A 14,444-nucleotide genomic window follows, 5' to 3' on the forward strand; every position below is an offset into this window, starting at 1 on the left:
TTCAAAAAAATATTTACAAAATAATCATAAAATTAAAGTCCCGTTGAGTTGCAAACATAATTTGAGAAGATAAAAAATCACATTACTATCTTCTACTTTACTTATGGGTCGGAATTCTCGCGGCCGATTTTTGAATTTAGGTATTTGACACATACAATGGTCGGCGGCGTACGCACATACAGATTAGTGCTATCTTTTTATTTATTCTCGTTTAAATCTGAGTTTTATTTTGGAATCCAAGATGGCAGATGTTACTTTTTTGATAAAATGAAGATGAGTTTCATTTTCCGGGTTTTTGGGTGTGCGTAATTCAAATTTCACATTTGGTATCTGATACAAAAAAAAGAAAATCAAATTACAATTACTATGGCAACTGTTTTTCTTGACATTTGGCTTGCTAACCGTCGGCTAAATGCAATAAATAGCATGATAAATAATAAATAAAAAAAGAAGATTTGGAATATTTTCCGTATTTACACCGGTGAAATTTAAATATGTGATTGCGCAGCAGGATTATACGTCGCGAAACGTAAATATTTTGACATTTAATATTAGGTGTTCACGGATGTTCCATTGTGATCGCGAATACGACAAACAACCTTGGTGAGAAATTGTTATCACGTCGCTTATTAGCACGTCGACAGTTATCTGTGATGGAGCTACAGGGTATACGAAATAAATCTACTAGTACAACACTTTTCTGCAGATCTCAGCGTCATTCGAAATGACGCTGACGTAAGAACTCTGAGAATATTAAAATAATATGTTCCAACTTCCCGATGCTTTGACAAAAACACACGTAGATAATGTACGCAATCCGGTGAGTTAACGTGTCGATTCTGTCGATATTGAAATATGGACAATGCACAATATAATGACCCATTCCTATAAAACTGATGGATGCATATTGTGTGGAGGTGGTTAGTGCAGCTAGGCATGCGCGGAAGTCAGACACGCGAAAGCGAGTCGTTGAACTAATATCGACAATGGAAGAAAACACGGTAATTTGAATGCACTTTTTAAATATTTTTTATTTAATCAATAAAATTCAACACTTTTGTAAATAGATACATATTATAATTTATTATAGAAATAAAAGACGAGTGATACTTTAGTCCACAAATTTGGAATATCCAGTGACCGGTTTCATCGCTTTTGCGACATCTTCGTATTTATACGAAACAGAGGTAAGGCTGGAGAATCCAAAACTGCATGAAAGTAAATTAAATCAAATGATTTTTATCTCAAGGATCATTAACAAAATTTTTCGGGTTAACTGATGAGTTGATATAATGCTATTTTAATGAGTTTAAGTATTGCATTTATATTTTTTTTTATTTTATTGTAAATACATTTTTACAACAAAAATAATTTAATTTAATTTACTTTCATATAATTTTGAATTCTAAATCCTTACCTCTGTTTTGAATAAATACATTGAACTCCTTAATAAAGATACCAGGCTCGAAGATGTCGCGAAAGCTATGAAACCGATCACTAGATATTCCAATTTGTGGATTATAGTATCACTCGTTTAATATTTCAATAATAATTTACAATGAACTTCCATCAAGAATTTTCGTAAACAAACTTAAATATTTTACATATTATAATGTTATATTTAACGTTTCTATCTCTCCAATGGCGCAAGATACTCGAGTTACTGCGTTTAGAGAAGAAGTTCGTTTTACAATTATTTTATACGCTTTTTATACTTACACAAAAAAACCGATCAATACAGCATGCAAATTAGAACGAAGTGGGTTTCATGTGATTCTTTCATTTGAATTTGAATAAATTTATATTTGAAATACTTTTTATTTCTAAAGGTAATTGATCAACACGATTTGTGCTGAACTAGTGTTACACTATGCATACTGAAATCAAGGGATCAATAAATATTAAAAACAGCAATGACGTATAATAAATAGACACGTTATTCCTATTCTAGCTGCATATTCTAGCAAACATTGGGTTGACCTCAATAATTTGATAAAAAAAGAAATAGCAAATCAAGATACAGATGCAATTATTTATGTGAGAAAGAGATAAACATATTTCCTCACTTAAATTTTATTTTGATGTAACTTGCTATCGTAGAAACGACACTAGCTGGCAGCTGCCCACATTTTTTTATTAAAAAAAATATATAGCTTATTATCTACTTAATTGTATTGTACTATATTTACGAAAGAAACTATACAAGTATCTGCGGGCTTATTCAGTCACAACTTCGTTTCGCAAGTTCGTTCGTTCGTCATATATCTATTCTGTAGCCGCCAAATAGTAAAATCAGCGGCTTAACTGAGCGGCTAGGCTGTTCATTAAATGCCGGCATTCAACTGAATGGCTGAGCTGTTCGTTTAATTAACGTGTAACGAATGTGTTGAACGCCGCTTAGCCTCTTTAACTGTAACACATTATTTTATTTCGTTTTTAAAATTTGTTTTGTTATGTGAAGTTAGGTTAGGTTAGGATAGCTTGGGTTAAATTTAATGATAAAAAAAACGTTTTTATACTTAACGTAATCCTTAATTAAACTAAATAAGTAATCCTTAACTTAACAAGTTAAGTAAAGAAACAGTTTTATTATTAAACTTAACCCAACCTATCCTAACCTTACCCGGCGGCTTTTGGTTCCGCCGTTTCCAAAGGGCTAGCTCTCAACCAGCCAACACGTAGAACGTTGAGTTATCTTAATTCATTCAACGATCGGCCCAGGCATTTAGTTGAATGCCGGCATTTAATGAACAGCCTGGCCGCTGAACGCCGAACAGGTTAAGTGGCTGATTTTACTATTTGGATCCTACATATCCATTTCACTCTAACGCAATCAAAATCATATTTCGCTCCCGGTCCCTCTCATACGATACAAAGAAACGAGTAATTTACATAATAAAGCCACTATTTTGTTTTTCACAGCTGCATAAGCTGTAGAATCACGTCCAATCATGATGAAAGTCCGTTAGAGAATGAAGACACGGAAGTCAATTACCCACGAATTGAAATGATATTTTATACGCGCTAGTAACGTGTCTATTTGATTATACGTCATTGGAAAAGTGTAATATTTCACATTATTCAAATAAATAATGTCATTTTGCTGATTAGAACAATATACAAACTATAAAACGACCAAAGTTGGCCGATTGCAAAATATAACCGCAAAATTCCCTGCTGTTATCACATCCGGGCGACCATTGCTCTTGAAGCTGTAATGGAGACCATTTTGCGGTGGCTACCGCGATTCGGTTTCCTTGTTCAACGTGGAAACTATATTTTTTGTCTTACAGATTAATGGAGTTGAAATCATTACAATTTTGAGATAAAAATCATTTCAACGTGTAATCAAAATCATAATTGCCAGATAAAAAAATAAATAATGAACACTGACCATTGATTAATTAATAATTATTGTCTGATGCTTTATCTACCAAATAAATTTTATATCATTAAGTTCTTACCCATACAACATATTATTGAAGAATATTATTTTTATTCCTCTGTTTAAGATGTTTCCTTGAAAATACACGTATTAATAGTATCATACCAATATCCAATAAATTTTACTTGGGTAATCTGTGCAAATCCGAATTTTGTAACACCAAATTCAAATTTATCGACTCACAACATGAAGACTTTTTCAGCATTGTGAAGCAATAGACGACATGAGATTGAAGCTTGCGCAATAAAAAATTGTGTCTTGTATATTAGTTTCGCTCCTCAAGTACGTTTTAATAATTTTCTTTGGATATTTTGGTTAAATTTTTTCACAGGTAACGATAGTTTATGAAGCAAGAAATTTGGATATCATAGATACATTTTTTGATTCTGGGCCGCAATTACAATGGGAAGTTAGCGGAGTTATCTTTGATTTTAAATAACTTCATCACTTGGAACGTACACTTGTATATTTATTTAAATAATTCTTCTGCTGGCTTATTGTATCACAATTTCGTTTCGTAAGATCGTTCTTTCGTTGTATATCCATTTCACTCTAACGCAAGCGAAATCGTATTTCTCTACGATACGAATGAATTTCCGAAATGAATTAGTTACAGAATAAGGCCACTGTACGTGTGATGTCACTAAACTCCTCCTAAACGGCTTAACCGATTTACGTGCGGTTTTTTAGCAAAATAATAAGCTTTGCGCTGCGCATGTTTGTAGAACTTTTTTATTTATTTATTTATTTATTAATGAAATCATACAGTCTTTAAATAAAAAACATGGTACAAAAGAACAATTTTAAAAAGTAAGACCAAATACAGATTTCACACTAATGAATGCAGGAGGAGAGGGGAAAAATAATTTAATTCTAAAAAAGTAAAACTAAAAATATTTCATAAAAAGTTCATAAAAAGGAGAAGACATTGTAAAGCTACTCTACTTTCCTCCCTCTCTCTCTGCTTCCATGAACATTTCAATTTAATTGTAAAAAAAAATCACAACTAACAATAAATTATTCGATGCAGGTAGTAGACGTAGGTAAGTATAAATTAAGAGTTGAAATCAAATTATTAAAATTAAAAGTAAAAGTTAAAATTAAAATGAAAAGTTTAATAATATTCAATCTAATCTGCAAAAAAGAGTTAGGAGCATATATGTTTTATTCATCGACCTAAGAGGGTTGCATTCGACGAGAATGCATATACTTAAAAACTGGGAAGATGTTAATTTTATGCAAATAAAAAAAGTTTGTACATATTTGAATGTTTACAAACAGCATTCGTTTTTTGTGAATCTCAATCAGATTCTTTCCTTATAATTTCTACCCATCTATTTCTTGAAACTGGATTTTAAGTAATACTAAAATAATATTAACTGACGTCCAATACATTTTCGAAAATAGCAATCCTAAACAAAGTGCACCCCTGTTGTTAGAAGAGCTGAGTTTGACATTTATAAAAAAAATTTTGTATAAAAAAAAATATATTTTGGAATTCAACCATAAAAAAGTACCTAGGTACCTACTTAAATTCTATACTTGAATATTTAAAAAAAATAGTTTTGGAATTAAATCATAAACAGGTACGAAAAGTCTTTTTCTTTTATCCGAAGAGTTTTTGCACGCAATCGCAACACAATTAGGCATTTTTCTTTTAATTTCTTTTGGTTTAGAATCAAATCTGAAGCTCACGCCAAAACCCGGCTGGCGGTTAAAGAATGACTGATTTTACGTTAAGCATGAGTTAAATGTCATAATTTTAGAAGCTCTGGGTAAAACGTTGTCTGACTTTTCTTCATTAACACGAATTTACGTATTTTCTTCCTGGATTATGGCACTAATGCGGTGATTTTTGCACGATTTTGATGTGAGCATGACGAGGACTCTTGGCGAATCACATGAGATAAAACGAAAAACAAACCCGTATTACGAATATGTAAATAGCTCAAAAACGGCAAAAATAAATAACGTGTGTCCTTATTTCTTTATTAATCTGATTATATAATGTATATAATTATTCTGTAGATGTGTATGTCACTAAACTCATCCGTGTACACCTAATATTAAATGTCAAAATATTTACGTTCCACGACGTATAATACTGCTGCGCAATCACATATTTGAATTTCACCGGTGTAAATATAGAAAATATTCCAAAACTGCTATTTTTATTTGTTATTTTTTTATTTATCATGCTATTTATTGCATTTAGCCGGGGGTTGACAAGCCAAACGTCAAGATAAGCAGTCACCATAGTCATTTAAGATTAATTTTCATTATTTTGTATTAGATACTCCTAACTATTTTGCAAATGCAATATATTGTATTATTTTTTATAGTAAACGCCGATTTTTTGTAAATGAACTGTATTTATTTACGAGGAAAACAAAAAACAAACCGACACGAGCGTTGACTTAGAGATTACAAACGCGTTGACTCATGACTGCGGTAACTTAAGCATGTTCATTATTGTTCATTGTGATCAATGCTCAAATGCTTAGCCTGTTTTTTAGCACGTCGATAGTTATTTGTGATTGAGCTACTAGTATGCATAGCAAAGCAGTACGCAGTGATACTTTTTAAAAATGAATTATTATATTTTTATGGATTCGAAATATTAGCTATAATAGACTTTGACAAACAACAGAATGTGGAAATATATTATATATTTATTTTTCTTTATGCGCAAACATGTTTTTGTACATTGAAGAGTTTATTGCCATCGAGCAATTTCTTTCAACCGAACGATAACAAAAATATTGTTATTTCAATGAAAATATTATTAGGACGTTCCTTCTACGTACTCTAAAACATTGACAAGTAACACATGTGTTGGTTTTATCATAATGGATAAGGAATAGTAATAAAAAGTAACGATTCGTCGAAACGCACTGTTTTTGCGCTTCCACGAATAATATAGAATTCGTTATAAACGAGATATCTTATTAGAATGATTTACGCTTAAAAGTATTCATTATTTCCTATCGTAACAAATACCCAGTTACACTGAATTGAAAATACTTATTTTTACCTTAAGTCTCCGAGTTTTAAAACGCCGTAATAGTTGCAATTGTGTATAAAATTATAAAGCTTTGATATATGGAACAGTGTGTTTTCGGTAGATTTTTACCAGGAGAGTACCTTATTCTAATGGAGTTGCGAAAGGTGACTCTCAGCAGGTGTCTTAAAAGGAAACCGTTCCTAGCAAGCTCCCACGTCCGTCCGCCAAAATCTGGTGGAGACAGCATGCAGAATACTACGTCAGATACCCGGCTAACTAAATAACTATCGTGTCTCAAAAAAAATATTATAATAAATCGAGAGGTATTAACATAGAGCAGCGGCAAATTGGGATTGACTACTAGTAATTGAGCAAGTCGACATTGTGTCAGGGCGTCAGGGGTCGCAAAGAGAAGAAACGATAATGATTAGTACTATCAGTGACTAGTAAGTGTTACCAGTACCTACTAAAGCTACTTGTGCTGGAGTTGTATTGAGATGTGAAGGCGATTGTAAGACGTTATAAAAATAAAACTAGTTTTCCATGAACGTAGCAGTAAATTGAAACAAGAATCTAGAATTCACATAAATTGTACGTTTCGTCTAATATATACCTACTTACTGAAAAGTTACAGAGTTAATAAATATTCATAATAACTCAAGTTTTTACAATACTCTTTCTGGGCTAATGTATGTAGGTACATTTTTCATTTATTTATTGATTCATACAAATACATACGAGTATATATACGTATCCCTAACTCTATGAGGCCAAGAGCCTGGAAGAGAGATAGCAAAAATAAAAATAAAAATGAATATATTGATAGATACGTTGATATAAAAAGGTAATCGTTCTTAAATATGAAATACATCTCGAAGCTGGAAAGGAAAAGTTACCAAGCGACATGTAGCAACTTTACAAAAGAGCCAATATTTAATTTTTTTTAATTAAAAATCTCGTATTTTAAAAGTACATATTATTATGTAGTCTATTTATTTATTTAACTTTTTGTACAAATTGTTATTTGTACATTGGCGGGCTTATTTCCAAATGACAATTTCTTCCAACCAACCAATAAAATTAAAGTATTATTTTTATAATTCAAGTTACATAACATATTCAATAGAAAATAAAGATTAAAAAGCTAAAGATATATAAAAATATGAATAAATGTATTTGTAAATAAATTACCTTAAATCAAAGATTACTCAATGGGAAAAAGGAAAAAAATAGGAAAGAGGAAAGGAGGAGAGATTAAGGAAGAGAAAGGATATGTTTCTTCAGACGTGATTTAACAGAGATAATGTAGTAACATCTTTGATGGTGAATGGAAGATGATTCCACAGTCGAGCCGCATGGACACTATATGAGTTAGAGAAGAAAGAGGAATTGTGGATGGGTATTAAGAGAGTGCCTCGAGAATTAGAACGAAGAGGTAACACCTAAACAATACGAGAATGAGATTATTTTTATTAATTAGAACAAAAAAAACTTTAATTGCCTCTTCTGTAAAGTTGCTACATACCACTTGGTAACTTTTTCGTATCCTGCGTCGATATGACCTTCCAGTGAGCGTCGTTTCTTGGATCTTATAATTATTTCACAGGGTTTGTACATTTGGCTGTTGAATAATTACGTTACGTTCTTTCGAAATTATGCACAATGACGGAGATTCTAAACCAACTTTATACGGAACCTTTCGGTCAGCGATAATTAAGTAACTTTTGTCCGTGTGTTATGAATGTGCGACCTTCGGGAGTACGGTAATTATTTATATCTCTTTATAAAATGGCAGCCAGCTACCCGAGCCGAGCGATATTAATATGGTAAATAATGGTTAGAAAATTATCCAACTTTATTGACCAATTATGGCAGACATAAAAATTAAAATACCGATCGAGAACGATTGCACAAATGTGCATCCTTGAGCTGGTTCAAAGAGGTCACTAGATCGTTTTTCTGTGTGCTAATCAAAATATTGCCAATGGCCATGAAGTAGTTGATGCCGAGGAACAACAACCCAAAATATTCAACAGAAACTTTTACACAAAAGTTAATTTTACTATTAAATTAGCCAAGGTCCGATTCGTTCCAATTCCGAGCACTGCATTTTTTTATATTTTTTTAAATATTTAAATCTTAAAGTAGGGCACACATATCATACATATTGTTACGTGTGTTCTAATAATAACATTGCAAATATATTTAATTTATAAATTGTTTATCACATATGTCTTGACCATTATTTACGTGGACGAATTTAAAAAAAAACGTATCAAAACTTTTGGTACGCCTTCAGACTGTTCTTGAATCGTGTATCGACACCCTTCGGACGGCATCAGTCATCAGCTTTATCTCTCATCTCTCATCTCTCGGCCCTCGGAACGGCCTTTTAAGGGAAGCAGTTCCGAGACTCGGAGATAAATGAACATTATTAACAGATCGCCTTGTTGGATGTTGGATTGTTGGCCGACCGATGAATTAATTCGACTTGTTGCTGGCACTGCCATCTCTCGCGCGATTGCCGCAATTATTTACCGTCAGCAGAGTTCACCCACACGACGCCGTATCCAGCGCCAATTCGTAAGAGAAAACAGTTTAATTGAGAAATTCATTAATATTTTTTGTCTAGAAATTGAAAAGTCCAAAAGATCCACTTGAAAAACAAAAATATAATACCGACAATATTTTGAGATGTTCAAATATCGGAGAATGGTGAATGTTACACAGTGTGTAAAGTGGCCACTTAAACCAGCCAATGACAGGTTTTAAGCCCTGTAGATGCCTAGACTTCCATATTATCTTCTTTAAAATGATATTCATCTTTGTTGTAATATGTTAAAAATATGATACACAATATAAGATAAGAATTATAGATCGCCAAAAACAAAATAAAAAAGGATTTTTTTTTTAATCGATATTAAAATGTCATAAACGTTATATATTTTTTTTGAAAAAAACGGTATTGTTTGCTTATGAATCAGTATTGCTTTAATTAGATTCCATACAAAAATTGTGTTTTTATATTATAAATAAGGTTTTCACTATAAATTTCCTAGATTTATTTTTATAAAATTTGATTTACGTCAGTACCATAATAAGCGTTTGTTTTTTGGAAAATACAGCGTGTGCCCAATCGATTTAAATATTTTAAAATCATAGACTATTTTTTTTTAATTTCGAGATAGATTAATTTTTTTATTTATAACATTGATTGGCAGCATTAAACAATACAATCATATCAGCTACACTCGAGATCGAGATGCCATAATATTTTATTAAAAAAATTAATAGAAATAATAGGTAGAAAATAATGACAAATATTTGTGATGCCCAATGAATTTATTTAAAAAAAAACTTATTACTTTAGTTACTAGTTACAACAGTGACTAGTGTCAATGATTATGATTTAGTTTAATACATTCCTGATCATTTTACACATATAATAAATAATATACACACGCCGATTATTCCGACATTTGACATGTCCATCTTTAAGCATTTGTTTGATTTGGTCATGACATGTCTTTCTCGGTCCTCTTCGTTAGACGCATGAATAAGCGAGGTCTGCATGCAAAGACATATTGGTGTGGAGTTGTATTATTTCTGATTGCCCCTACGAGCAGGGCAAATGGCGCGACGGTCTGTTTGTTTTTTTTGTTTTGATCAATTATATATTACTACTACTACTACCATCACGCCATTTCCCCGTAGGAGTAGGCAGAGAGAATGTACCACCACACACGTCTATCCCTGCATACATTCCTAGCTTCTTCCACATTCATACATCTTGTCATACATGCCCTTCGGTTCAGTCTACTTTTGACATAACCAGACTTAAGATTTTGGTTAATCTGATCATTCCACGTCTTTCTTGGTCGTCCTCGTTTCACGTTATCGTTCATTTTCGCCATATATACTTGTTTTACCATTCTTTCGTCGTCCATTCGTTCTACATGACCAAACCATCTCAGGGATCCTTTGTTAATCTTATCAATTATTCTTAACTCAGATTTACTCTCGCCTGATTTTTTTATTCGTAACCCTGTCATACATTGATTTCCCACACATTCGTCTAAGATATCGCATTTCAACTGCGTTCACTCGGCTTTCATCCTTCCTCTGCGAGTTCCATGTTTCACTTCCGTACATAAGTGTTGGGACTAAAACTCCGTTGTGCACTGCCAGTATAGCTTCGATTGAAAATATTTTTATAAAAAATATTGTGCTTAGTGCGCCGTTCATTTTGTTGCCCGTATTCATTATTTTTTCCACTTATTTTTCTACTCTTCCATCTCTTGAAAACATGTTTCCCAGATACAGAAATTCTTCTACTTGTTCGAGACATTCGTTGTTTACATTTAATATGCAGTCAGTAACCTCACTTCCCCTTTCAAATACCATCACTTTTGACTTACTTTCGTTCATCGCCAATTCGCTCTCCATGCATACATCATACATTCTAGAGACTATTTTTTGCAAATCCTCGTTGCTGCTTGGTAACAGAACTGCATCATCAGCATACAAAAAGCAGCTTACTGAAAAATTATCAATTTTTGCTCCAATATATTATATCTCTTTCATACAGTACGTACATGTATAGATTAAACAACCATGGTGACATTTATTACACATCCCTGTTTCACGCCTTTTGAGATCGCAAACCAAGATGTGTAACTCTTGCACACGCTGAACTCTCCTCATAGAGAAAGAAAACTGCACGTATGAGTTTATTGTTTACTCCATACTTTTCCACTTTTCCACAATATATTATTATATAAAATTAATCTTTGAATTACTAACTTCGTGATTTTCCATGTTGAACCATATAACTTAATATTGTCTTTTGGGTTAAATCACTGCATAAATTTAATCTACCGACCGTTTCTTTATTTTAAGTCTTGACAAAGAAAATAAGTAATAAGTTGTGATAATATTATACTTTTTGTATTATAATATTTATTCAATTAGAAAAACTTTTGAATTTTAACATAAGCATTTCATTCGAGGAAAATACAAATGATTTTGTCGATATCCATACGTTTAGAAATTTCATTTGGTAATTTGCGGAGTTAAAATTTTCCGTAGGTGATATTCCGCTATGCTCGCTGAAAGAAGGGATTGCGAAGTGGTAGTATGACGTCAAGCCGAGAGTTCCCTGATGCAGTAGGCGTGGTGCCAGCGAGCAGGGAAATTATATCTTTTCAGACTATTTCTGGACCGTGGTATCATTCAATTGTTTTGTATCGTCTCATTGGTATGCTTTTATCATTTTCTTATATCGAGTAACAACAATGTCTCTGCACGCTAATTAAGAATTATCTGACGACGTAAATATATTTTGAGATTCTAATACTACATAACAGTTTAAAGAACATAAACAAGGCAGAATGATGCTTAATCATTTATAAATATGTATTTTAAACTATTACTAATAGAAACATAAAATTATTTATTAAATTATTTACCTAAATCTATATTGTATTATGTAAATGTATTACATGTACTTGTAATTTTCTCAAACTGAACGGTTTGGGTAGGTAGGAAGAAATTGCCTTGAGGCAATATGCCCGCTCTTATATGTACTTAAACTGTATATGTATATAAAGTTTTAAAATAAATAAAAATACTAGTATTTTTTTTATTTTTACTATCAAATTTAATTATTTAATTGAATTATGAAATTATTAAAGAAATAAATTAAAATTTTAGATAAATGATATTTTTTGACATGCATAATTTTTTATTATGTACTTTGTATATTGATGTGTCATAATATTTATAAATATACTGATTTAGTATAGAAGCGTTCCAATATAACACGGAATTGTTTACAAGTCGGGACATAAAAATTAATTATTGTGCTATAATTAAATTGTATATTGTAGTTATTGAATAAATAAAACATAAAATATTTTTTGTATAAGCGCAGATTTTTTTCCCCTGAAAGTTTAGAACAATTCCATTTGAATATTGTAGTAAAATTCTTACCGAGATACGTTTTCTTTTTTTTTTTAAACGCCTTTTAGTAATAACGAAAATAATTGCCGGATACACAATTTGATACTTAGCGAAAAGGGTAGTCTCGATGAGTTGAAAATGTGCTTAGTACACATAGCTAATAGCTAGTGTTCAAATGGCCTCGCTCGAAAAGAAAATCCCCATAAAATGTCGTTAATAATTGATTGCCGGTTCCAGTTTATGACAATGAGCGAGCTCTCGTAAAGACCTTCTTCAATTAAACGGCTAAAAATGCCAGTAAATTTTAATGACTTCATCCCGTTAACGACGCTTGCCCGTACTGAGGTATCCCATATACGGTATTGACTGCGCGGCGCTATCGAGCGACTTAAAAGGTCGCGGTCTTCCGCAGCAACGAAACCTCCCAATATTACAACCCAGATTATCTCCCAATATTGCAATAGAAACCCAGCTAATAAATTCCATTTCGTACAAGAACATGGAAATGCACCACGGAGGATCCTTGAAACTGTAATTCTAATCTACCGAAAAACGAAAAAATTAAAAGTTAGATAAATTTACACTCTATATCCTACGACTACAGGGATGATCTTCATTTTGAAATCATCGTTCGGATTGTGTTCTAAGGAACAATTAGGAAGTTCAGGATTTTTTGTTTTATTATTTATCTGTTAAGTGACAATTTAACTAAGCCAAATTGTTATTATTATTATTTTTATATATCGCATTATGATTTTTTAAAGTTTTGTTTTTTAAAATAACTCCGCGTGTGACGTCAGAGGTTCTTCTCTGTCAGTTCTCCCGATTGCTTTGTTTACGGTAAACAAGCCGGATATCCTTCACAGTTCTTATATTATTCGTCGGTTCATATGAACCAGTGATGTCGTTCAAAGTAGTGCATTTTGATTAAAATATTTTGTATTATTTTATCGTACATTTTAAAGAAAATTTGCCACACAATTTAATGCTGCTTAAATTTTTACCGCGCACAAGAAAACATTTTTTGTATCCAATTTCCCGAAGGGCTGAAGATCCTCATTGAGGGGGTTTAAACCAAAAACGCCACCGTCCATGATCCCCGTGTTTGAGAAAACCAACAAAACCAGTAGCGCAAAGACACATAAAATATTATTTTTGCTTCTGGTTTTTTTAGATTTCCCAAAAGCAGTAATCATGAACAGTGGCGTTTTTGCTTTCGACCCTCTCGATTACAACAAACGTTATAGCGACTACGGTGGTCTAAACATCTCATCCTGGAAGTTTAACTTAACGATAAATTCATGAAGGTACAGAACTAATTATCTTCATGATTGAAGCTGAATTATTATTTCCATTAGCACTGACATAATTCGAGTATCTAACATGCTTCGCAAGGGGCGCCCACGCGCTCCGCGAAGTCTAGTCTCCGAGTTTCTCCTCTGCAGCGCGTTCGGGTAAACCAGGGTGCCGGTTCCCGGTGGAAGAGTGAGGAGTCGGGTCACGAACTGATGCGGACGGCGGACCGGCCCGGTGACTTTCATTCACTTTAATGAAGCGAACGCATCACACGGAGCGAGACAAGCAAAATTGCTTTCTGGGGTAGAAATGTGAAGGCACGATATTCGCCATTACTTGTCACAGGTGGAATTCATTTTTAAGTACCTACCGATAGGCGCGAGCATTTTTCTCTCTCTGGTTCTGTACATCACCGAGACTGGATTAGACTAGACTCAATGGCGGCACATTAACTTGCATTCATCTGCAGTGCCAATTATAATAAACTCCGATTGAATTTATGTCCTAAATTAACATCGCCCGACAGTTATATTGGCAACTGGGATTGGATGTCTAATTACCAGATCGCGTACATATAGTTTAGTATTATTCAGGAGGCGTATCAGAGATGCAATATTAATTACAAATTTGTCACAGTATTACTCGACCGCAGACGCCTTATTTTTAATGAATATCGATAATAATAACTGCCGATATCCTAAACTGTGTAGAGTCATAATGTAGAAGCTCTATCGACGT

The 14,444-nt window shown here is 32.7% G+C and overlaps 1 protein-coding gene across 1 annotated transcript in view; it reads right to left on the bottom strand.

Moving 5' to 3' along the window:
* ssh (Protein phosphatase Slingshot) overlaps positions 1–14,444 on the bottom strand; it is an 83,342-nt gene that overhangs the window by 20,205 nt on the left and 48,693 nt on the right. The window lies entirely within an intron of this gene.

Source organism: Micrasema longulum, unplaced genomic scaffold, assembly GCF_059751315.1.
Source record: "Micrasema longulum isolate JH-2025_06_02 unplaced genomic scaffold, ASM5975131v1 h1tg001561l, whole genome shotgun sequence".
Taxonomy (NCBI): Eukaryota; Metazoa; Arthropoda; class Insecta; order Trichoptera; family Brachycentridae; genus Micrasema; species Micrasema longulum.